Source organism: Chiloscyllium plagiosum, unplaced genomic scaffold (assembly GCF_037043375.1).
Source record: "Chiloscyllium plagiosum isolate Xiang-an unplaced genomic scaffold, Cpla_swu_hap1 HiC_scaffold_23, whole genome shotgun sequence".
In the NCBI taxonomy this organism is placed as follows: domain Eukaryota; kingdom Metazoa; phylum Chordata; class Chondrichthyes; order Orectolobiformes; family Hemiscylliidae; genus Chiloscyllium; species Chiloscyllium plagiosum.
Genome location: NW_028270161.1, coordinates 36,559,790 through 36,586,844, shown reverse-complemented (window position 1 = coordinate 36,586,844; position 27,055 = coordinate 36,559,790).

The window sequence follows — 27,055 nt, the reverse complement described above, 5'->3', positions numbered from 1 at the left end:
GACTGAGATATGAAAAGAACAGCAGTGTAAATCATCAGATGATGAGAATTATTTTAGATGGCTTCCAGAAATATTGACCATCCACTTAAAGGAAAGTGGAAGTTAAACTTATGAAGTGGCTTTGTTGGTTGCGTTCAATTCTGTATTTTCGAATATAAGAACGTTAAAAGCTAAAAGCAGGAGGAGGCAATTCACCCCATTGAGCTTGCTCTGCCATTTAATACAATCAAGGTTGGTCTCATCTCAGCCTTAACTTCACTTTCCTGCCCGCTTTTCATAGTGCTTCAACCCATTACTAATTAAAAATCTATCTATCTTCTCTTTGAATTTACTCAATGTCCCAGTAACCACTCTACTCTGACATTGTGAATTCCATAGATACATAACCATTTAAGGGAAATAATTTCTCATCAATTCTGTTTTAAATTTGCTATCCTAAAACTGTGACCTCTCATTCTATTCTGCCCGGTATAAGAAAACATAATTTCTATGTCTAATTTGTCAAAATCCTTTATTATTTTATATTTCTCAACTAGATCTCCTGTCATTCTTCTAAACTCCAGAGAGCATGAGCTAAACTGCTCAATCTCTCTTCATAAGACAAATCTCTCATCTCTGGAACCAATCCAGTGAATTTCCTCTGAACTGCCTCCAAAGCAATTACATCCTTCTTCAAATAAGGGAATCAAATTATATGTTGAAACTTTATTGCTGGAACAGCACAGCAGGTCAGGCAGCATCCAGGGAACAGGAGATTCGACGTTTCGGGCACAGGCCCTTCTTCAGGAATCCTGAAGAAGGGCCTGTGCCCGAAACGTCGAATCTCCTGTTCCCTGGATGCTGCCTGACCTGCTGTGCTGTTCCAGCAATAAAGTTTCAACTTTGATCTCCAGCATCTGCAGACCTCACTTTCTCAATCAAATTATATGTAATAATCCAGGTATGGTCTCACTCATCGAGTCATAGACTCATAGAGAGGTACAGCATGAAAACAGACCCTTCGGTCCAACCCATCCATGCCGTCCATGCCGTCCACTCGTACCTTTACAGTTGCAGTCACACTTTTTTTCTCTATTTCTTTCGCAATAGATGCTAAAATTCTATTTGCCTTCCTTATTACATGCTGCACTTGCATACTAGTTTTCTGCTATCCATGCATGAGGACACCCAGATCCCTCTGCACCAAAGCACTCTGAAGTTTCTCTGCACTTAGATTATAAATGGCCTTTCTATTCCTCTGACCAAATTGGATAGCCTCACACTTGTCCACATTAAACTTCATCTGCCAATCTTTGGCCTAGTCATCTAACCTATTCATAATATTTGTAAATTTCTTCTTTCTTAATTGTAACTTACTTTCCCACCTACTCGAGTGTCATTTGCAAACTAGGTGACTATATATTCTATCCTAGCATCCAAGTCAGTAATATAGATTGTAAATAATTGAAGCTCAAAGACCAAACCCAGTGGACAACTTAAAAAGAAAATTATCTACAAAGATAGCGTATGTAGTCGAGACTGCATTCAGCCTTTAGATACAGTAACAAATAGTGATCTATATGGACTTCAGTAAAGTGCTCAACAAGGTTCCTCATGGGTAGACTAATTAGCAAGGTTAGATCTCATTGAATATACAGAGAACTAGCCATTTGGATACAGAACTGGCTTGAAGGTAGAAAACAGGATGGTAGTGGAGGGTTGCTTTTCAGACTGGAGGTCTGTGACCAGCGGTGTGCCACAGGGATCAGTTCTGTGTCCACTGCTTTTCATCATTTATACAAATGATTTGGATGTGAACACAGGAGGTATAGTTAGTAAGTTTGAAGATGACACACCAAAGTTGGAGGTGAAGTGGACAGCAAAGATGGTTACCTCAGAGTACAATGGGATCTTGATCAGATGGGCCAATGAGCTGAGGAGTGGAAGATGCAATTTAATTTAGATAAATGTGAGATGCTGCATTTTGAAAAGGGAAATCAGGGCAGGGCGTACATCCTTAATGGTAAAGTCCTGGGGTGTGTTGCTGAACAAAGAAGCCTTGGAGTGCAAAGTACTTGAAAGTGGTGTCACAGGTAGATAGGATAGTGAAGAAGGTGTTCGGTATGCTTGCCTTTATTGGTCAGAACATTGAGTATAGGAGTTGGAGGGTCATATTGTGGCTGTACAGGATATTGATGGGGCCACTTTTGAAATATTGTGTGCAGTTCTGACCTCCCTGCAATAGGAAGGATGTTGTGAAACCTGAAAGGATTCAGAAAACATGTACAAGGATGTTGCCATGGTTAGAGGGTTTGAGCTATAGGGATAGGTTGAATAAGCTGGGCTGTTTTCCTTGGAGTATTAGAGGTGGAGAGGTGATCCTATAAAGGTTTATGAAATCATGAGGGGCATGTAAATAGACAAGGTCTTTTCCCTGGGTTGGGGGAATCCAGAACTAGAGGGCATAGGTTTAGGGTGAGAGGGGAAAGATTTAAGTGGGACTTAAGGGGCAACCTTTTCACGCAAAAGATGGTGCGTATATGGAATTAGCTGCCAGAGTAAGTGGTGGAGGCTGGTACAATTGCAACATTTAAAAGGCATCTAGATGGGAATTTGAATAGGAAGGGTTTGGAGGGATATGGGCGAAGTGCTGGTAAGTGGGACTAGATTAATTTAGGATAATTGGTCAGCATGGACGAGTTGGACCAAAGGGTCTGTTTCCGTATTGTACATTTCTGTAATTCTATGGTTCTGTAAGTCGAACAAAATAACATCTTGCTGTTGTCATCCTTTTACTGGAAGTTCAAATTTATTTTAGTTGGTCTCCAGAGTGATTGTAACAAAATCAGAAGAAATTCACCTCTCACTCTGCCATGTTCCAACCCAATTCTCTTCTCTTAAGACTCTTTTCTTTCACGATGCCATACATTACCCATTCAGTCCTCCTACCAGTTATTATCCAAGTTAAAGTTACTTGTTTGTGCAATCACATTGGAAACCCTTGAATTTCCTTCAAGTTTGAATTTCCTGCCTGGTGCTTCCAGTGCTCTATGTTTGAGATCCAGTTTGGTTAATAGATATCTTCTCGGAAAAAGTGAGGATGCAGATTTTGGAGATCACAGTCAAAAAGTGTGGCGCTGGAAAAGCACAGCCGGTCGGCAGCATTTGAGGAGCAGGAGAATCGATGTTTTGGGCATAAGCCCTTCATCAGGAATGTGGGGGATCAGGAAAATGAATATCTTTGACTATTATGTTGGTAAGTGACCATTGTATGTAAACTGTTACAGCATGGTTTCTGTGGACAGAAGACCATCAAGGTGAAGTTAGTTTCACCCAGCTTCTCTGGTCTATTTGGTTTTTGATACTTTCTAGATTAACTCACTGAGCTTCTTGAAGAACCAATTAAATGTGGTATTTGATCTTCTGACAAGTACAAAGACAGACTGGCCTCCTCTCTGTGTTATTTTTGCTTTGGTAATTTGTCATTTTTGCCATCATGTCAGCATTTTCAAATTTGAAAGTTAAATCACAGTGAGCTGTCATTTTGATAGTTCATACAGTGAAGCAAATATACTTGTGAGATTGTTTTCTAAATGGTTTGTTTGAAAAATATTTTCTGCTCAGTTGAGAATTTCACTGCAGGCGTTCCTCATGTAAATGTATTAAAAAGGTCTCGATTTATATATTTTCATGAAATAATTTACGAGGAATTGGCATTGCTCAAAGTCAAAGTATCTGACTGCAGGAGGGCAAGTTTTCAGATTGCAGATTGTTGGAAACTGCACAAAACATGGAAGCAGGCTCCAATTTGTTCTTATTCAAAATGCTCATAGATAGTTTATTTATGTTAAAGATTCCTGTACCACTTTATGCATAAAATTATTTTACCTTTTATTCATTTGCCAATTATCTCAAGACTGTTATCTTCAGTAACTGACCCTCCTGCAGTGAAATGATTTTTCTTTCTGGACCCATCAAAACTCTGACTGTTCTGGACAAAGTGAAGAAGTTTGATGCCAGAAGCAGCTATGCAGAGAAATCAGAGTTAACAGTTTGGGTCCAGTGACCCTTCCTCAGAACTCTGTCAAACCTCATCAGTAAAATAAGCTGGCATGGTGGCTTAGTGCTTAGCACTGCTGCTTCACAGTGCCAAGGATCTGGGTTTGGTTCCTGCCTTAGGTGACTGTCCTGCCTTAGGAGTTTGTACATTCTCCCTTTATCTGCATGGGTTTTCTCCTGCAATCCAAAGATGTGCAGGTCAGCTGAATTAGCCATGCTAATTTGCCCATAGTTTAAGGTGCATTAATCAGGGGTAAATATAGGGTAGGGGAATGGGTCTGGGTGAGTTACTCTTCAGAGAATTGATTTGGGCTGAAGGGCCTCTTTCCATACTGGAGGGAATCTAATCTACAACTTTTGACCTAGTCACTTAACCGATCCATATCCATTTGTAATTTTCTTCTTTCTTAATTGTAACTTACTTTCCCCCTATTCTAGTGTCATTTGTAAACTGGGTGGGCCACTGGACCTGAAACATTTGATTTCCTTTCACAGATGCTGCCAGACCTCGTGAGCTTTTCTTGCAACTTCTGTTCTTTTTTCTGATTTACAGCATTTGCAGTTCTTTCGGTTTTTAAGTTTGATGTCACCCATATTATCTCAACCATCTTGAACCTTGAAGAAAACAGCAATAAAGATATAAATTTTGAATGAAAACTTACCCTTATATGCAAATCATTCTCATAATTTGATTAATCCATTCACTCAGTCAGTCTTGATGTTTTGCTCTGCATCTTGATAATATTATAATAAAGTATCATTTGTGTGCTCTGCTGACCTGAAGAGACCTGATCTAGACAATCACACCGGTGATTTACAAAGGGACAGAGTTTTCCCACTGAATGCTCAATATCTATTTAGGGAAACAATTAATTGGGATAGAATTAATAGTCTTCTTGAAAAATGCAGATTGATTCAGCATGGATTTTTTAAAGGAAAATTGTGTCGACCATGCTGAAGTTCTTGAAAAGGGAATGGACAGGATTGAGGAGAGGAAGGCTATTGATAACATGTACGTTGGCTGAGTCATAGGACTGTTATGACACAGTGGTGAACCCTTCTGCTAATTAAACCAAACACCCAGAAAAGCTCACCTCACAATCTGTTAAAGTATGAGTGACAGAGAACTCCCAAATAGCCCTACTTAAAGAAAAAAATATCAATTTATTCTTTAACTATAAAAGTGAACATTAAACAAAACTATTTACGACTCAACATCTTTTCTCTTAAATTTTTGTTATCTGCCTCTAACTCTGTAACAATATACGTTCCAAAAAAAACCCTTATTAAAATTGCATCAACCTAATTGCAAAACCATGCAGCGGCTGTTGTCTCCGGTACCTTTCTTTTGAAAGATGGCAGTCTCTCTTGATGGCAGTTTACTCTCTGTCTAACTTTCAAACTGCCTGACTCTTTTATTCCCCCAACTTGGGGTCGTCTCATTGGTTTGTTGTTGTCAAAACAATAAATTCAAAAACAATTGGGTTTTAGTATCTTGGGGCATAATTTAAACCGATTGGTTAAATTCAAATTGTTGTCACAATAGCAACCAACACAGCAATCTGTTTCTCAGCCAAATGTTACATATTTTCAATTTTCCAGTACACTCTGAGACTGCTTGTTAGTCATTTGACAGTTGCTTGTAAGCTCTCAGTGCAAAACAACATTCAATCTCGCTTAAAGGTGCAGTATATACTTTTAACTTCATTACAGGAAGTGGAAGTATTGAAAAAAATTTTGGGGTCTGGAAGAAGGTTTGTAGTGGAGTTCCTTCCTAATGGTGCTCAGGTTAGGGGTCATTATAGGGGCCCTTGCTTTTCCTGCTATGTAGACATAATCTAGATCTTAATATGCAGGGGACAATTTCAAAGTGTACAGAAAAAAATACTTGGGAGAATTGTAAACTGTGAGGAGGACAATGTAGAACTTCAAAAGAATATAGGTTGGCTGTGCTGGGAGCAAATGGATGAAACAGGACATAGGCTGTGGGGAGTAGGTTGGGGGAGGTGTCTAAGGTACATGGAGGAGGGTATGCACATTCTGAAATGATGAAACTCAATAGTGAGTCCTGAAGGCTGTAAGATACCTTGATGGGAGATAAAGTATTGTTTCTCTAACTTAAGTTGAACCTCACTGGAGCACTGCAGCATGCTTGAGACAGAAATGTTGGCATCGAAATCCAATGGTGAGTTGAAGTGGCAGGCAACTGGAAGCTCAGAGTCATTTTTATAGACAGGGCATGGGTGTTCAGCAATACAGTCACCCAAGACTGCATTTTGTCTTTCCAGTGTAGAGGAGATAACATTGTGAGCAGTGCATACAGTAAATTAGATTGAATGAAATGTAAGTAAATTGTTGCTTAATCTGGAAAGTGAATCTGGGGCCTTGGATAGTGAGGTTGGGGGATGTAAATGGCCAAGTGTTGAACCTTCTGTGATTGCATGAAAAGATGTCTGAGAGAGGGGGAGTGACGGAGAAGTGGACCAGGGTTTCCTGGATGTCAGACATGATGGGTTGAATAATCTCAATAACAATTCAGTGAGTCTGTCTCATTCACATCTTTTTTTTTACATACATTATTTTCCACTCTTGTAGATTATAGGCTTTCTTAGATTTATTTGTCCAGTTGTGAAGCACTTTGCACTTTCCTACTTTGCACTTTATTTGTTAATACCTTGTCAATTCACAAGTATTTTCAAATTTCTCTGTGCTTTATTCTCTGCAGTCTATAAGTAGGTTTGTATCATCTGCACTTAACCATTACGTTTATGACTCTTTGTTCTTGAATATAAGATTATTAATCAAAGTGTATTAACACTTAATTATTATTAAAATAATTTATCAAAATAGGTGCCTGTGCAACTCCACTGTAATATATTCCTTAAATATGCTTGCATCATGCACAGCACTTCTCTTGGTCAATAATTACAAATCTATTATAGAATAAATCTGTGAATTTCTGCTTTCTTCATTTTCAGTACCAGCCTTTCCAGTGGAAAGCCAAGTATATACAACCATGTTCTCATCAAGTTATCTTGTCACATCCTCAAAGAAAGGCAGTAAATTAGATTGGCAAGATTTTCCCTTTACGTATCCAAATTGGCAACCATTTATGATGTTATTGCCAGTCATCCATGACCTTATCTTTAACAAGGATGTCAAATGCACTCTTCTGTAATTTACTGCATTACTTCTGTTTTCAAGTTGGAACGCAATGGTCCAATTCCATTCAGAATTACCTTCTTTAAGGAATTTGCATAGTTCCTCTGCTCCCTTACCCATAATTAAAGAAGCTAATTAATCCTAGTTTGGCTATCATGGTCATACCTAGCCATAATTTCAGGTCATAATGGTGGAAAACACTTTGCAATGCTATCTCTTAAATCCTGGTTGAAGTAAATATGGTTTGACATTATTTTGAAGGTAAAATCAGACCTGTACGATACAGCTTAACACTCGTTGGCATTAACATATGTCTCAGGATAAGATTACTTCTTTACCTTCTCCTTATTAATTGTCTTTACTTTCTCAAACAAAGGAGAACTGAACACAATCTTTTGACAGAAAAGTTATTTAGTAGCTCAAAGCCGTAGGTGAACAGTGATGAACTCTACGATGATCTTTTATTAGGTAATTTTATTGAGTCATGTCTATGTGGATTTGGTAAAGTGGATGTTGAGAAAATATTTCTCCTTGTAGGGGAGTCTTGAACTAGATGGCACAGTTTAAAAGTAAGGTTTCTCCCATTTCAGATGAGGTCAAGGAGGATTTTTTTTCTCTCACAGAGTCATTAGACTTTGGGATTCCATTTCCCAGACAGCAGTTTAAGCTGTATTGTTGAATACGTTCAAGGCTGAGTTAGACAGATCAACCATGATGCTATTAAGTGGTGGAGTAAGCTCCAGGGATTGAGTGGCCTAATCCTTTTCCTATTTTGCATGACCTTATGATCTCTCCTGAACAATTATGTTTGAATTACAGAACATAGAACATAGGAACTTAGAAAGGCCTTTCAACAACTTGAAATTGTTCCAACATTTAGTGAGATCAAAGCTGTTTTATTAATCCACAACAAGAGATAATTATTTATGAAGTCAAATTATAATGACTAGTTAATGCTAACATAATATGATGTGAAAATTATTCTGTGTTTTTTAGACAGCTTTTGTCCTTGGTGTCAATGGTGAACCGATTACATTCCAATTAAAATTTCAGTAAAAATTCAGAATAATTCCTTTATATCAATGGAGAAGCTTAAGACCCAGAAACAAGCCTCATTAACTTTTTGATGGCAAAGCAAGAATGCTTTTTTGCCCAGCCTTAGGCAACATTGAAAAGTTAGAGAAAGCCACCTTCTTGAGCTGCTGAAGTCTTTGGAGTGCAAATATGTCATTGATGCTGAGAGAAAGGGCTATCTAGGATTTTATCCATAGCCAGCAAAAGAATGGTGGTCTGGCTCCGAGTCAGGATGGCATGTAGCTTAGAGGGGAACTTGCAGCTGCTGTTGTTTTCAAGCATCTGCCACCTTAGTCTTTCTAGGTGGTAAAGTTTGTGGATTTGAAAGGTACATTGAAGGAACATTGATGAATTGCTGCATCTTGTAGATCAGACTCATTTTCAACCACTGTTTCAATAGTGCAGTAAGTGAATATTTAGATTTATGAATGGGATGCCAAACAAATATGCTGTTTTTCTTGGGTAGTGTAAAATTCTTGTATGATGCTAGAGTTAGTTGAAACTTTATTGCTGGAACAGCACAGCAGGTCAGGCAGCATCCTGGGAACAGGAGATTCGACGTTTCGGGCACAGGCCCTTCTTCAGGAATGAGCAGAGAGTGTTCAGCAGGAGAAGATAAAAGGTAGGGAGGAGGGACTTGGAGGAGGGGAGTTGGAAATGTGATAGGTGGAAAGAGGTCAAGGTGAGGGTGATAGGTCGGAGTAGGATGGAGGCGGAGAGGTCAAGAAGAAGACTGCAGGTCAGGAAGGCGGTGCCGGGCTGGAAGGATCCGGCTGAGACAAGGTGGGGGGAGGGGGGATGAAGAAACTGGTGAAGTCCAAGTTCATCCCCTGCGGTTGGAGGGTTCCCAGTCGGAAGATAAGACGCTCCTCCTCCGACCGTCGGGTTGTTGTGGTTTGGCGGTGGATGAGTCCAATGACCTGCATATCCTCGGTGGAGTGGGAGGGGGAGTTGAAATGCTGTGCCACAGGTTGGTTGGGTTGGTTCGTCCGGGTGGCCCAGAGGTGCTCTCTGAATCGCTCCGCAAGTAGGCGGCCTGTCTCCCCAATATAGAGGAGGCCACACCGGCTGCAGCGGATGCAGTAGATGATGTGGGTGGAGGTGCAGGTGAATCTGTGGCGGATATGGAAGTTTTCCTTGGGGCCTTGGAGAGAAGTGAGGGGGGAGGTGTGGGCGCACGTGTTGCACCTCCTGCGGTTGCAAGGGAAGGTGCCGGGAGTGGTGGTTGGGTCGGTGGGGGGTGTGGATCTGACAAGGGAGTCGCGGAGGGAGTGGTCTCTACGGAAAGCTGATAGGGGAGGGGAGGGAAATATATCCTTGGTGCTGGGGTCTGTTTGGAGGTGGCGGAAGTGACGGCGGATGATGCGCTGTACATGGAGATTGGTGGGGTGGTAGGTGAGGACCAGTGGGGTTCTGTCCTGGTGGCGGTTGGAGGGGCGGGGCTCAAGGGCGGAGGAGCGGGAAGTGGAGGAGATGCGGTGGAGGGCACCGTCGACCACGTCGGGGGGGAAATTGCGGTCCTTGAAGAAGGAGGCCATCTGTGTTGTACGTATTTTGAACTGGTCCTCCTGGGAGCAGATGCGGCGGAGACGAAGGAATTGGGAGAATGGGATGGCGTTTTTACAGGGGGCAGGATGGGAGGAGGTGTAGTCCAGGTAGCTGTGGGAGTCGGTAGGTTTGTAGTAGATGCTAGAGTTACACTCAACCAAATGAAGAGTATGCCATCATACTCCTATCTTGTGCCTTGTAAATGATTGACAGGGAATGAGGAGTCAGGAGTTGAGTTATGCAACTCAAAATTCCCAGTCCCTGCAGCCACAACGCACAAAGCTGTTTGAAACAAACACAGAGAATGCTGGGGAAACTCAACTAGTCTGGCAGCATTTGTGGGGAGAGTAAGAGATAGAGTTAAAGTTGCAAGTCTGGTATAACTTTTCTTCAGAACACTTCAATGACTCTTCTTCTTCAACCACGTAATTGGTCCAGATCAATTTCTGATCAATAGTAACTCGCAGGATATTGATAATGGGGGATCCAGCCATGAGAATGCACTTGAATGTAAAGGGGAGATGATTAGATTCTCTTAGATGGAGATAGTCTTTGCCTGGCATTTGTGTGGCATGGATGTTACTTTTCACTTATCAGCCCAATATTCAGGTCATACTGCATACAGGCACAGATTGGTTCAATATCTGAACAGTGGCTAATAATACTAAACATTGTGCAATCATCAGCAAACATTCACACACCAGGCCTAATGATAGAGTATGGCTACTGATGAAGCAGCTGAAAGTGGTTGGGCCTTGGACAATGATACTTATTGTGTTCGTAGCGTAACAGTGTGGATAATGAATAACATAAACCAATTGTTTGACCATTTTGAAAAATAAATATAAAAGTCAATGTGGGATAACATAAGACTGAATGTTAAACTGTATTGCAAATATGTGTCTCTAATCCATTCAGAATGTTATTTAACCTGGAATGCAAAGGACACTTCTTCCTCTTAACAGTAACAATATCAGAACAATTCAGAAAATTAGCTATTTGACCCATTGTTTCAAAATTAATGACAATAATGAGAAATGATTTCTAACTTACCTGTACCACACTCTATTTGCATGATGACAAAGTATGATTTCTAATTCTTGCACTTAGACAGTGACCAACTATCGAGCATCAGGGGATTAAGTGTTCACTATGGAATCATTGTGGAAATGTGACATCAAAATTATGTTTATACAAAAAGAAAATGAATTGGAAAATGGGTCTGCTGCCAGGAAGGAAGGAGATTGTGTTCAGCTTTGTCTATGGGGAAAATACCAAGCAGGGTCAAAGAGAAAGAAAACCAGTTGATTTGTCACAGACATCTGTATGCATGCTCTAGTGGGGGTGCAGAGGCATGGCTGTGATTGAGGATTAAGACAGCCACTGTCAGCCTGCCTGCCACCAATGTAGCAGACAGAAAAGCTAGTTCTGAGATTTTTTTAAAAATTCATCAGTGATAGAGGGGCAAGCAGTTGTTGCTTATCCCTGGTTGTCCTTGTGAAAGTGGTGGTGTACTGCTTTCTTGAACTACTGCAGTCCACGTGCTATAGTTAAAGCCATAACATCATTTGGGAAATAATTTCAGAACCCAGCAACGATGAAGCAATGGCCATATATTTCTAAGTCAGGACGGTGTGTGGCTTGGAGGTGTACTTGTAGGTGGTGATATTCCCATGCATCTGCTGCCCTTGTCCTTTTAGACGGTAGGTGTTGCAAATTGTGAAAATATTCTCTGAGGAATGTTAGTGAATTTCTGCAATGCACCTTGTAGATGGTAAACATTGTTGTTATTGTGCATCACTGATAAAGCGAGTGGATGTATGAAGATCTAATGGCAATGAAGCTGTCTACTTTGGTCTGAGTAGTATCAAGCTTCTTGAATGTTGTTGGAGCTGCACTCATCCAGCTAAGTGGGAAGTATTCCACATAATAAGTGAATGACATACTGCAGGATTTCCAGGCTCTGACCTACTCTGATATCCACATTGATCTTATGAATTGTCTAGTTCAGGTTCTGGGCAATTGGAACCCAGCATGTTGATCATGTAGATTCAGCAATGATAAGGCTATTGATTATTAAAGGTCAATGGTTAGATTCTTTATTGCTGGTCATTGTCTGGGATTTATATGATACAAATGCTACTTGCTACTTTTCAGTCCAAGCCTGGATATTGACCAGGTCTGGCTGCTTTGGCCGTGAACTGCTTCAATATCTAAGGAGTCACAAATTGTGTGCAATCATCAATGAGCTTGCACACTTCTAACCATGTGATAGAGGGATGAAGCAGCTGAAGATGGTTGGGCCGAGGACACTTCCCTGCAGAGATGTCCTGGACTTGACAGGACAGACCATCAACAACTACAGCCACCATTGGTTATGCTGGGTAGACTCCAATCAGTGGAGTCCGCAATCCAGCCTCTGATTCCCATTGATTCTGGTTAGTTTACTTGATCACTGTTAGGATTCCAAGATGATCCATTGGTAGAACTAAGGAAAAGACTGGAAGGTTCTCAAATAAACATGGTGGGAAACTCAATAAATATTAATGAACAGCAGTGGTGTTGAGAAGGTCAACCTTGATTAGTGTTGACCATCCTGGAAAGTATGTGCATGTTAAATGAGTTCCTTGTTTTGAAAAGAACATTTGTGGGATGTGGGTATTATTGAGGAAGCCAGTATTTCTTGTGCATGGATTAGTTAAGAATCAATCATATTGCTGTGGCCTGGAGTCATATGTAGGTCAGACCAGGCAAACCTTTCCAGAAGTGCTTTAATTAACCGGATGGATATTTATAACAATAGTTACCTTGCACAATTAGTTTAGTTTTTTTTTTGTAAATTCCATTTTTTCTAGATTGAATTCATTTTGTACAATCTGCCATTGTAGGATGTGAACCTATAGTTCAGAACATTAACCAGAGTTCTGGATTACAAGTCCAGTGCCATTACCATCACATCACTACCGCCCCGTTTGTCTTTTCCCTTTTGGAAGCCTCATATGAAGAATGGTGATTTTAGCCATGACCTGTAAAAATATCCCCAGTTGAATATAACATATTTTGTTCAGTTCCTCCAGTTAATGTCACCCATCAAACATTCTTTCATTTCATCTTTTTTTGATAAAGTCTGCATCATATATTTAAATATGATCTGATGAGGTTTGATAACTTAATTTCATGTGTATGAAGCCGCCTTCCTTTGTCAAAGCTTGTCAGTTTTACTATTCAACATGAAGTCTTGGGGAGTAGTAGCATATTCAAACCGTAGACAAGATTTTAGAATTTTTTTGTCACCTCATCAATCTTGAATGGCCACTTTAAAATAATTAATTATTCTCCTGTCACATTTGTATTGAAATTTACTTTCAACAAATAATGTTTTATTTATGGTTGTTAAACATGATAACTGATAATCTTGTCTTGTGATAAAATGGAAGTAGACATTAACTTTCAATGTGATACCAATGGATGATATTAGATGGATGGTTACTTATACATCATACCTGATTTTATGCTCCTTTTTAAAAAAATCAATAGTTAAGCAAGGTTGGACTCTTGTGGTGTGGTAGTAGTGTCCCTACCTCTGATGAAGGGTTCTTGCCTGAAACATTGATTCTCCTGCTCCTTGGATGCTGCCTGACCTGCTGTGCTTTTACAGCACTCTCGACTCTGATCTCCAGTATCTGCAGTCCTCACTTTCTCCCTACCTCTGAGACAGGCCTACGTTCAAGTCCCACCTACTCCTGACGTGTGTTATAACTTGCTCTGAACAGTATCTCAATGGATCAGTGCAGTCACCAGGTTATTAAGTTGACTTGCTGCTTCATCTATTGCAATCCTTGTCATTGCAAGGGTAGGATTTCTTTTCCAACATTTTGTACATTAATTCAGAGATGTAAAATAACAAAAATCTATATTGATGTTTCAGCTGTTCGTCAGCTTGGACAAAGTCATAAAGATCTTTAATACTGTATGCTGTGTCAAAAAAAAGACAATTTATATGGAGGAGTTAAACTGGAGATAAGTAGAGGAAAATGCTATAATATGTTCAACCCATTATATCGGCAGTACCCTTTTTCAATTTGGTTGGAAGTGCAGTGAAATTTGTGCAAACAGAAATGATTTTTGTGGGTAAGTGGCATTGAAATGCTCATCAGCCATGATTGAATGGCGGAGTGGACTCGATGGGCCGAATGGCCTTACTTCCACTCCTGTGCCTTATGGTCTTATGGTCTTATTTTGCTTGAATAACCATAATCCCATTTATACTCATTTGTCATTCTGATACATTTTAATCATCCTGGTGGACACAATGCAAAGTGATATTGGCACAGTATTAAAATAAGTTAGTGCTCCCCATTGTTCCCTAACCTAATTTTGCAGGCTCTCAAGGACAGTATTTTAAAAGTTTTATGCTCAGCAATTTACAATGGTATGAATTGTGCTTGTCTGACAGTAATTTAATTAAAGAAAATTTTATCAGTATTATCCAAAATGAAATATCAGAGCCCATCAGCAACTTAGGAGAAAATACATTTATTGAAATATGCCGTCATTCAATGATTGTTGTGTTGCAGTGAAATTGAAATGCAGGGAAGAAACCATAAGCATGGTGGCATTGGATGAAGATAGTGCAGTAGATTGCTCATGTCACATGTAATAAAAGAAGAATTACAGTACACTAGAAATGCAACAGATCCCTGTTGCTGCTAGGTTCAAATTGGATTAATTTACTGGAAACAAATTACTGGAAACATTTAGTGAAAGAAAGATCAGTCATTGAGGTGGAGACTGTTGGGAGTTCTACACATCATTGTTAATTTGGAAGAAGTCATCCAGTAGCTTTACTAACCATTTGGAGTTACAGCCATGACAACCCCTTTCTCTTGGGTCTCACCTTCTACCTCTGAGTGCTGCCATGGGCTTCAGTTGCTTACCTGTTTGTCAAGCACAGCTTCAAGTGCTTCTCAGCTCAGGAATGGTTTCGGAAGGTGGGGTGTGATAGTTGTTTAATGGATCCTCATCACAGTTGAATTGGTAAAAAAAAAACACATCAAGCAGATTCCACCAACCTCCTTTTAGAATCCATATGGTCATCCTGATCTAATGTGTAGAAGAACACCACATGATGGTCTAATGAGAAGAGACTCTTGTCTGAAAGAAGATGTAGTTTATTACATGATAGCTATCAGGTACAAGTTGCATTGGCATGACAGCCATTGGGCTGAATTTTACAGTCTTTTTGCCCAAGGGCAACATGTTAGGTTTGGTAGAGAGATTCTCACTGGGCTGCCAAGTGAGCTTTCGCATTTTATCTTACCAAACATGCCACATTAATTGGCACTTCAACTCTTATGATGACTATCACATCTGGTTTCTGCCTCATCTAACCAAGCAGCATTCCTGGAGCAACTCACTGCTCAGATCCCTGATATGACTAGCCTCCATGGCACTGCCGGGACGTTTACCAAAGCAGTGTGCACTTGGAAATGTATTGTCTGTAAGGAGTTGCTCTGCATGGTTCCTGACATTTGTCCCAGCATGGCATACATAAAATAATGGCCCCATTTTACCGACATGGTTCTGGAGATCCTATTGGATGGCTTGGTGCATACCTAGGACTTCCTCCTCCCCCAGGACCAATAGTTGAGGCTACAAGGGCAGACCATGCCAGCCTAGTCCAATGTTGGCACCCAGTCTCAGCGCAGTCTCAGCTATCTGCAGGAATGTTCAGCAAAATAGGAAGAATGTCAATGTCCTTCTCCATTCCGTCAATGTTCCTGACACCATCTTCTCTCCAGTCATTTACACTCACTCCATCTCTGCTACTAAACTCACCTTCCACCAAGACTCATGCTCTACTATCATTATTGTCTGCAACATGGTCCTCATTTGCCCTCACCCACTCCAACCCCTGATGTCACTGACATTGCATGCCCTCCGCAATGCCTACCTCACCATTTGCATTGACAATAATAGCACTGCCACCCGCTTTCATCTCTCCTAATATCTGCATCTGTTTCATTCCATGAGGAAAACAGCCCACTATTGGACAGAAATAGTCAGACAGGATGGTGTGCTATCTTCCATTCAGTGCCTCACATATATTAAGCAGAAGATCATACCTCTGACTGTCTTGGCAGGGCCTGGACTCGTACTGGAGGTCACCTGTATTTGCTTTAAATCGTCATCACTGTTCTGAGCCTGGATAAGACCCTTAATGTGAGTTTATTTCACAGCGGCAGCGTTTATCTATTCCAGGATTGGTGGTTGGAATGCTTCTCCCCCATGGGTGCCCTACATGACAAATTCATCTGGCCTTATGTTCCCTATTCAGGAAGTTCTACGATGGGCTCTAACTTTAATAATGATGTACGGATGGCCTTGGGCAGTCTGAGGTGCAGATGGTAAAGCTTTTCCATCTGTCGAGACAAATCCTCCAGCTTCACATTGGCAGGAAGTCAGGTAAACTGTTGAAGACATACACATTGTCTGAGTGTGTGAATGTGTGCGTGCTAGTGTGGGGATCTTGTCAAAGTGGCTGACCACGTAGATTACGGCTGTAGGTTCAGCAGCCTCAGCTCCCATTTTCAGGGAGCTTTAACGTTAATTCTATAAGGAACTTTTCTCTGTGGTTCTCCACATATAGATCACATCCTGTCTTTCAGTGTCCATTATGCACTGTAGATGATCCATCTACAAATGTTTTTATGGTTTGCGCTTCTCCCCAGGTTTCCTTGGGCCCCCCTAATGTTTTGTTTTGGCCCAAATTGTCCCTTGGCATCATTTGTTGCCATTCCCTGGCACAGATGGGGTTTTCCTCTGTAACTCAACTTGTCGGCCAGGAGGCTAGGCAGTTTGGTACATCTGAGTATAATATCACAGCTCTGCAGCATTGAGTCCAGTGCACTGACTGACTGACTGCACCAGCTTTAATTCAGCTGTTCAGCAAAAGTTGGTCCGGAGTGTGTTCCATTAGGATAGTTAAAGGATTCAGGTCAAAGATAAAGGCACAGTTGTTCACCAACTAGAACATGGCTAACAAGTGTTTCTAACATACAGAGGATCCTGTTCTACTGGGGCAAGGAATCGGGAGGTATGGGCGACCAGTCCCAGTCTACATGACATTCTCAGAAGACCATCACTGCAAGTCTTGTACCCCATGGCTGCAACTTCCAAAGTAAAGGGACACTCTGGGTCAGAGAATTGCAGTGTGGGCCCTTCCCCACAATCTGCTTCAGTTCTGAGATAGCTTCTGTACACTGCTTAGACCACTCCCACGGGGCAGACAGAGAGGTGACTTTAATGGCAAAACCACATGGTTTTGATAGTATCCCACAAAGCTCAGAAATGAATGTAGCAAGCTTACATCTCTGAGGAGGCACTAAATGGCTATGATCATGGTTTTCAAGGATGAGATGTGGGAGTCATTTCAGAAATCAGCAGATTTTAGTGAATGGTGGAATTGAGGGAGGTTGAATACAGGATGAGAATGTAAAGCTTGTGTAGAAGTTCAGCTATGAACCTATTGCCTACCAGAGTATGCTTTTCGGACTGTATGCAATATTCCTGCTCCTGTCAAGCATTTTCAAAGACTTCTGTGTGAATATATGTACAAAAGTATGCTTGTTTCATTGAGCTCAGTTTTTTGCCAACAGGACTGATTTTGTGATGAAATCCTATCCACTGGGAAGATAGTTGGAAACCATGGGAACACTAATGATGATTTTTCATACATTAGAACTAATGGACAGAAGGTCAAGGGAGACCTGTCCACACTTCCATAATTTATGTTCTCAGTGGAAATGAGTGAGCATTTGTCATCAATACTTCAATATTGTCTAGCTATCACCATTATTAACAGGTAACCTGAGAATGCAACTTTAAAAAAAAGGGTTTTGTGATTTACACATGAAAGAAGTGAAACTATCACTGTATTCTAACAGATGAAAGGCTTAACAGACAATCAATTTTTCAATGTATAATTTCAGTTACATCACCATGCTAATTTTTGCTATAAATTCTGTGTTACGATCGAGCCCTCCACAATCACCTGATGAAGGAGCGTCGCTCCGAACGCTAGTGTGCTTCCAATTAAACCTGTTGGACTATAACCTGGACTTTGTACACCCCAGTCCAACACCGGCATCTCCAAATCAGTCAATGAGGAGATTGATTTTGCAAGTGATGCAGAAATGGTGGTACAGTGTTAGATATATTATAGTGGTCACACTTTGAGTAGTAGATCTATTCAGAAGTAATCTGCAATATATGTATCAGTGTCATTGTGAAAGGATTACATAACATCAATAATTAAATCTTGATAATCTTCTTACAGTAATAAAATGCTGTAAAAGGTTATAACTGGATAAAGACATGTTAAATGGGAACGTTTATAATTTAGAAGATTGTACTAGGTATTGAAGTTGTAAATTGAGTCTGAATTGCATGCAGATGAAGCAGGGGCTAAAACAAAATGCTCTACCAGCACAAGCCTGACCAATCCAATAATAACCTGGATATTGACAATAGTGTGTTTTGCTGCTCTGTGTATAATCTTGAAAATATGCAAGTGGCAAAGTGAGAGGAGAGCAGTAACGCCTCACTTATAACATTGTGCTGTTGTCTGTCTGTTCCATAAGTGACTAATATCTAAACAAGAACAATGGGCTTCCAGATAGCTTACAATATCTAAAGAATAATATAGTCAATAATTTGAACATTTGAGAATCATTACAACATGTCTAGCTATTTTAAGAGCTTGCTTAACAATAATTTTGCTAGTGTAGGGAAATTTATTTAGGGCTGCTTCATGTCATTTTAATATGAAGAAGTGCAAAACAAAATCTATGAACCAATTTCCATCAATAATTCATGATTCCATTTTCAGTAGAACATTCTATTAAAGACCATGTTTTGGAGGTGCCAGTATTGGACTGGGGGGTGTGCAAATTTAAAAATCACACAGCACTAGGTTTATTTGGAAGCACTAGCTTTCGGAGCACTGCTCCTTAATCAGATGGTTGCCACCAGCTCCGAAAGTTAGTGCTTCCAAATAAACCTGTTGGACTAGAACTTGGTGTTGTGTGATGTTTAACTATTAAAGACCAGTCAGTCTTACCTCAGCGGTGGGCAAATTATTGGAGAGGACTCTGAGAGATATGATATATGATTATTTGGAAAAGCATAGTTTGATTAGAGATGGTTGGCATGATTTTGTGAAGGGCAGGTCATGCCTCACAAGCCTTATTGAATCCTTTCAGGATGTGACAAAACACATTGGTGAAGGTAGAGCAGTGGATGTGGTGTATTTGAATTTTAGCAAGGCATTTGATAAGGTTCCTCATGATAGGCTTTTGCAGAAAGTAAGGAGGCATGCGATTCAGGGGAATTTGGCTGTCTCAAAACAAAATTGACTGGTCTACAGAAGACAGAGGGTGGTCGTAGATAGAAAGTATTTAGCCTGGAGCTTCGGTCCAATGGTATTCCGTAGGGATTGGTTCTAGAACCTCTCCTCTTTGTGATTTTTATAAATGACTTGGATGAGGAAGTGGAAGGGTGAGTTAGTAAGTTTGCCGATGACACAAAGGTTGATGGAATTGTGGATTGCGTGGAGGATTGCTATAGGTTGCACTGGGACACTGGCAGGATGCAGATCTGGGCTGATAAGTGGCAGATGGAGTTTAACCTGGAAAAGTGTGAAATGATTCATTTTGGAAAGTCAAATTTGAATACAGATTACGAGGTTAAAGGCAGGATTTTTGACAGTTTGGAGGAACAGAGGTCCACATCCATTGATCCCTCAAAGTTGCCACCCAAGTTGATGGGGTTGTTAAGAAGGCATAAGATGTGTTGGCTTTCATTAAAGGGGAATTGAGATTAAGTGTCACAAGGTTATGCTGCAACTCTGGATAGACCACACTTTGAATATTGTGTTCGATTCTGGTCACCTCATTATAGGAAGGACGTGGAAGTTTTCGAAAGGGCGCGGAGGGGATTTACCAGGATGCTGCCTGGACTGGAGCTCATGTCTTATGAAGTAAGGTTGAGGGGGCTAGGGCTTTTCTCACTGGAGCAAAGAAGGATGTGAGGTGACTTAATTGAGGTTTACAAGATAATGAGAGGCATAGATAGAGTGGATAGCCAGAGACTTTTTCCCAGGGAGGAAATGGCTACCATGAGGGGGTATAATTTTAATGTGATTGGAGGAAAGTCTAGGGAAGATGTCAGAGGTGGGTTCTTTACACAGACCGTTGGTGCGTGGAATGCACTGCCAGCAGTGGTAGTAGAGTCAGATACATTAAGGACATTTAAGAGATTCTTGGATCGGCACATGGCTGATAGTAAAATGAAGGGTATTTCAGTTAGTTTGATCTTAGAATACGATAAAAGGTTGGCACATCGAAGGCAAAAGGGCCTGTACTGTGCTGTACCATTCTATGTTCTATGTTAAAGGGATTGAGGTACAGTTCTGAATTGTATATAACTATGCTGCAACCTGGAACAGAGAGGGGTGGTGAAGAAAGATGCCTCACCCCCCCCCAACAGTGTACTAGCTCATTTCTAGTTCTGACGTGGGGGAATCCTGTTGAAATGGTGGTAGTCTTGTCCACCAAGAGAGCTCGCAAGAAACTTCAGCTTCCTACAAATGGTCTCCAAAAGTCTACATCTGAACCAGACTGGGGGGAGTTTTTGTACTCTGTTGGGAAGGTTTTAAACTAACATTGCAGGGGGCTGGGAACCAGAAGAGAAAACAAGTAGGCAGGGAGGTGGAGACTGGAGACTGTAAGAATTATGAAGATAGCATTAATAAAATGAAGAGTAGGCAGAGAGCAGATGAACGCAAAAAAACTGGTGGCCTGAAATGCATCTACTTTAGTGCAAGGTGTATAGTGTGTAAGGCAGATGACCTTAGGGCTTGGATTGGTGCCTGGGAGTATGATGTTATTGCAATCACAGAGACTTGTTTGAAGGAAGGGCATGATGATTGGCAACTAAATGTTCTAGGATATAGACGCTTCAGACAGGACAGAGTCAGGGATGATATCACGGCTGTGCTAAAGGAGCACACTATGGAGATGTTGGGTAGTGAGGCATTATGGGTGGAGCTGAGAAATAAGAAGGGTACGGTTACATTGTTGGGGCTGTATTACACACCTCTCAACAGTGAGCGTGAGGTAGAAGAACAAGTAGGTAAACAGATTATGGAAAAATGTAGAGGCAATTGGCTGGTGGTGATGGGAGATTTTAATTTTCCCAACATTGACTGGGATACACTTAGTGTCAGAGGTCTGGATGGGGTAGAATTTGTAGGAGTGTCCAGGAGAGTGTTCTAGAGCAGTATGTCAATAGTCCGATGAGGGAAGGGACCATGTTGTACCTGGTACTGGGGAACGAGCCAGGACAGGTGGTAGAAGTTGAGGTGGGGGATTTCTTTGGGAACAGTGACCACAATTCTCTAAGTTTTATAATACTCGTAGATAAAGAAGAGAGTGGCCCTAAGGGAAGAGTACTGAACTGGGCCAAGGCCAATTATATCAAAATTAGGCAGGAGCTGGGAAATGTGGATTGGACACAGCTATTTGAAGGGAAGTCCACAATTGAGATGTGGGAGACTTTCAAAGATAGGTTAACGGGCAGTCACGTTGAAGGCAAAGGATAGGAAGGGCAAGATTTGTGAACCGTGGATGACAGGAGAAATTGGACGACTAGCCAAGAGGAAAAGGGAAGCATACACAAGGTCTAGGCAGATAAGAACAGAAAGGAGCAGAATTAAGGAGAATCCCAAAGCATTTTATTCTTATATAAGAAGCAAGTGGGTAACTAGAGAAAGGATTGGTCCACTAAAGGATAATGAAGGAAGGCTGTGTGTTGAACCTGAGAGAATGGGTGAGATTTTGAATGATTACTTTGCATCAGTGTTCACTGAGGAGAGGAACATGATGAATGTTGAGATTAGAGATAGAAGTTTGATTATTTTGGATCACATTGACAAAAGTAGAGAAAATGTGTTGGGTAGACTAAAGGTTATTAAGGTGGACAAATCCCCAGGACTGGATGGGATCTATCCCAGGTTGCTAAGGGAGGCGAGAGAGGAAATAGCTGGGGCCCTGACAGATATCTTTGTGGCATCCTTAAATACAGGTGAAGTGCTGGAGGACTGGCGAGTTGCTCATGTTGTCCCCCTGTACAAGAAGGGTAGTAGGGATATTCCAGGTAACTACAGACCAGTGAGCCTGACATCAGTAGTGGGAAAGTTGCTGGAGAAGGTACTGAGGGATAGGATCTGTTTATATTTAGTGATAGGCAACATGATTTTGTGCAGGGGAGATTGTGCCTTACCAACAATAAAGTTCTTCGAGGAGGTGACCAAGTTGATAGATGAAGGAAGAGCTGTTGATGTCATATACATGGACTTTAGTAAGGCATTTGATAAGGTTCCCCATGGTAGACTAATGGAGAAAGTGAAGTCACATGGTGTGCAGGGTGTTCTAGCTAGGTGGATAAAGAACTGATTGAGTAACAGGAGACAGAGAGTAGTAGTTGAAGGGAGTTTCTCGAAATGGAGAAAGGTGACCAGTGGTGTTCCACAGGGATCAGTGTCGGGGCCACTGTTGTTTGTAATATACATAAATGGTCTGGAAGAGGGCACTGTTGGTATGACCAGCAAGTTTGCAGATGACACGAAGATTGGTGGAGTAGCAGAAAGCATAAGGGACTGTCAGAGAATAGAGGAGGATATAGATAGACTGGAGAGTTGGGCGGAAAAGTGGCAGATGGATTTCAATCCAGGCAATTGTGAGGTGATGCATTTAGGCAAGTCTAATTCGAGCGCAAATTATACAATGAACGGAAGAGCCTTGGGAAAAGTTGATGGGCAGAGAGATCTGGGAGTGTAGATCCATTGTACCCTGAAGGTTGCTGCACAGGTGGATAGAGTGGTCAAGAAGGCATATAGTATGCTTGCCTTCATTGGACGTGATATTGAGTGTAAGAGCGGGCAAGTCATGTTAAAATTTTCCAAGACATTGGTTTGGCCACATTTAGAGGACTGTGTACAGTTCTGGTTGCCACATTACCAAAATGATGTGAACGTTTTCATTAGAAAAAAGGAGATTGAGGGAGGAACTGATTGAGGTTTACAAAATCATGAAGGGTATAGACAGGGTGGATAGAGACAAGCTTTTTCCCAGGGTGAAGGATTCAATAATGAGAGGTCATGCTTTCGAGGTGGAAAGTTTAAGGGGGTTACACACGGCAAGTAGTTCACTCAGAGGGTGGTGGGCGTTTGGAACGCATTGCCAGCAGAGGTGGTAGGGGCAGGCACAGTAAATTAATTTATGATTTGGAGTTAATTTATGATTTGGAGTACAAAGTTAAAAATCACACAACACCAGGTTATAGTTCAACAGGTTTAATTGGAAGCACACTAGCTTTCGGAGCGATGCTCCTTCATCAGGTGATAGTCACCTGATGAAGGAGCGTCGCTCCAAAAGCTAGTGTGCTTCCATTAAACCTGTTGGACTATAACCTGGTGTTGTGTGATTTTTAACTAAATTAATTTAAGATGTGTCTGGACAGATGCATGAGTAGGTGGGGAATTCACCGACAGGCTTAGACACTACATTTGGATAGGGTCAAGCTTGGAGGGCCAAAGGGCCTGTCCCTGGGCTGTAAATTTTCTTTGTTCTCTTTGTTCTTTGTTCTTTTTGGAAAGACCCATTGAACTGTACACCAATCAAACAATGACACTGACAGCTTACACCTAGAATCAAGATGTTGAGAGAGAGGTTTTGTCTCTAATGTATGCTGTTAGCCAATCAAAGGCCACAGTGGCTCTTGTGCTCAGCAGTGCCACGAGGAATGATGTGGCTTCTATTCGCAGCACAGTGGCCTAGGCCATGGGTAAGTAAGTGATGAGCTTTGTAGAGAGGGTCATTGTGAGAGGATGTACAGTGGATGAAAGCTAGGACAGGAGTATGACTCTCAGTGGAATGTCCAATCCTCTGATGAAGCACAAATTGCTTTTGATCAAGTTTCAATTCCCACTCGCCCCACCAGATGTGTCAAGATATTCATATTATTTATACTGCTGCTAGACTGCCACATGGCAACAAGTACCAATGGTTAAAGTCTTCAATTGATGGTGGTGGTAGTGATGGGGATGACCACTGAAATTCCCACCCAGAATTGATGCTGCCAGGAAAAGGATGAGGTTCACACCCATCACCATCCCATTTAATTCCATGGTCTTCCTGCCTCCACGTTCACCACCAGAGGGAGCAGATGATTCCACCCATTGATCTCAAAGGTTGTCATGTAGAATTTTGCCAGGCCTTTTGGAGGCAAGAGGATGGGCAAAATCTGGAAAGAAAGCCATTATCTTCCATCATTCCCAGTAGTGGGAGTGTTGTCAGCAACATGCATAGCAACAAAGGGAAGGCAATTATTGTATTGAGGCAGGCACTTAAGTGAAACATTGCAACTGCTGTAACTGTTTTCCAAAACGTGATCCAGCTGTCAATTAATTTCACCAATCTAGAGAAACGCTTTGGTGAAGCAACTATAGTTTTTTTGAGAGTAGTCAGAAGGACTCTCTTTGATTTTTGTACATGCACAGCATTTTTTTGCCAGTAGCAGACAGGTCACACACACACTGTCTGGAACATGGCATCTCAGGGCAGATGAGGGCACAGCATGAGGGCTCTGAGGTGTGCAACAGACATGCACTCAGTAAAATAACAGGAGAAAGTGACAAACCTGAGGTCAGCCAAAGGCTGATGCTTCTGGATGACAGGAGATGGCTTTTGCACCTGAAATTAATGATAATTAGCTCGGAAAGGCAATTGGTGGCAGTTTGTGCAGGCGAATTTAACAATGCAAAAGCAGACCTTCCCCGTCTCCCTTCCATTTTCTTCAGAGGATGTCTTTGTGACCACATCACAAATCTTTGTGCAGTTGCTTTTAAGATTGCTGGTGTGATTTAAAATTCTGCATGTTCAATTGTGATCTTGGATCTTCATCACATCTGCTGTCTCTAATTGGTGTTCTCTGCAAAATTCTACAGGAAAGTTCATTACTTGTGTGTCAGGTTTTCTGACTTAGAAATCACCATGCCATTCATGCAAACACTAATGTGGCAAAAATCCATCTATCAATCCTGTTTCTCTATCTTCTGACCCAAATTGCAGGGTATTTTCTGTTTATATTATGATTATTCATCGATATCAGAATGGAGTATATAACAATATTCATAGTGGTGAATTTTTCTTAAAAAATCTTATATCAGACAAGAAATTAGACTGAAAATATCTCTTGTTACACTAATAGCAATAATAATGTGGTTGGAATTGTTAGAATTCTGCATGTCTTGCAGTATGCTGTTCATAAATGTACGTGTGTATATTGCTAAAGAAGAGAGGCAAAGTCTACACAAAATAATAGCACATTTTGAAATCAATTATTCCTGTCCAGTATTCACAAGCTGAGGGATTAATCAGAAAATAACCATGGCATTCTTGCACAGACTTGTTCTTCATTTCTGCCTTGTCCTTTGGGATTATTAGATAATACATGATATGAAAATATCATGAGTTTTCAGTCATGCATAGTAATGCCAATGACATTCTGAATATCTGACTTCGTGTAATCCCAAGATATTGAAATAAATACTTCAGTGCAATTGACAATGGAAATCCACTGTAGCAATGTACCAGTGTAGAATAAGAAATAATTTTGTGAAATTTTATTCCAGTAATGTTTGTTTTTAATATTTTTTACACCTTTATTAAGCATCTGGTACCAAACAAAATTAAGGTTGCCGCATAAATCCTGCGACTGTACTGTTCCATCAATATACCATGTGTGTCTGTTGCAATAATAGGTGTACTCTTTGCCTCACAGTAAGAGACTAACTGATCAAACCAATCTTAATAACTCATTGCATGGAAATATTCCAGGAAAAGATATTGCTGTTACTGCAGGCAAACATATGTTTCTGTTAATCACTATTTCTATTAGTGAGATTTTATAACTGCACACATTTTGAAATTAAAATGTAAAATAATGCAGTGAACTTATAACATACAATGAAATATATTGTCAGATCAATAGTCACAGAAATCTCAAACAACATAAAGAAAGGCTGAAAAGGCTGGAATTTCATTCACTGGAACATAGGAGTTTGAGAGGTGACCTTATAGAAGTTTATAAAATAATGAGGGGTACAGACAGGGTTAGTTATCTTTTCCCTAGCATAGGGCATTTTAAGACCGGGGGCATATTTTTAAGGTGAGAGGAGGGAGATTTTAAAAAGATGTGAAGTGAATATTTTTATACAAAAGGTGGTCTGTGTGTGGAATGAACTTCCTAAGGAAGTGGTGGGAGTGGGTACACTTCCAAAATTTACAAGGCATTTGGATAAGTACATGAATGAGAAAGGTTTGGAGGGATATGGATCAGGAGCAGGCAGGTGGGGCTAGTTTAATTTTATTTTATTAAACAAATTACAAAAACAGTTTACAACAAACAGTTACATTTACAGCTGCATACAAGAGACAGCAATTTTGCAAAGGAGAGGAGCAGCAAAGCCAGGCCCCAAACCCTACCGTTCAAACAGTTTACAGGGACATGAGGACAAACCTCAAATGGGGCTAGTTTAATTTGGGATTATGTTCAGCAAGGATTGGTTGAATGGAAGGATCAATTTCCGTGCTAAATGACTTGATAACATTGTTCCTACAACTAAACAATGTAATAATAAAAAGGGTACTGCATACTTTTAACCTTTACTTCTCAAAATTGATAAAGAATTATTGCTGGGGGCAGAACTGATTGTATACTGGTTTGGGTGGTTTACTGTCGCCAATTCTCCTTTCTCTATATTGCCTAATTATCAGTGATAGAGGATACACCTCTGCTGTGTCAAACCTGAAGAGTCACTTGTCTTAAATAACAATGTAGTTTATTGCATATTAGTGACAAGTAATGTTTATTATTATCTGGAGCTGTCCGTAACATGTCTGTTCCGTTTGGGAACTTAAACAGATCTCTTCGACTTCCACCCAAAGTTAATGTGACATCATCAGGTTGAATGCAACATCAACATTAACCCTTTCAGAGCCATTACCTTGAAATTACTCAAAATCTTTGTATTGTTGAGTTTCTGAATCAAGTTCAGGCCAAGCCTTCAGAGCTTGTCTCCTATTATCATTGTGGGAATAACTTCATGGCA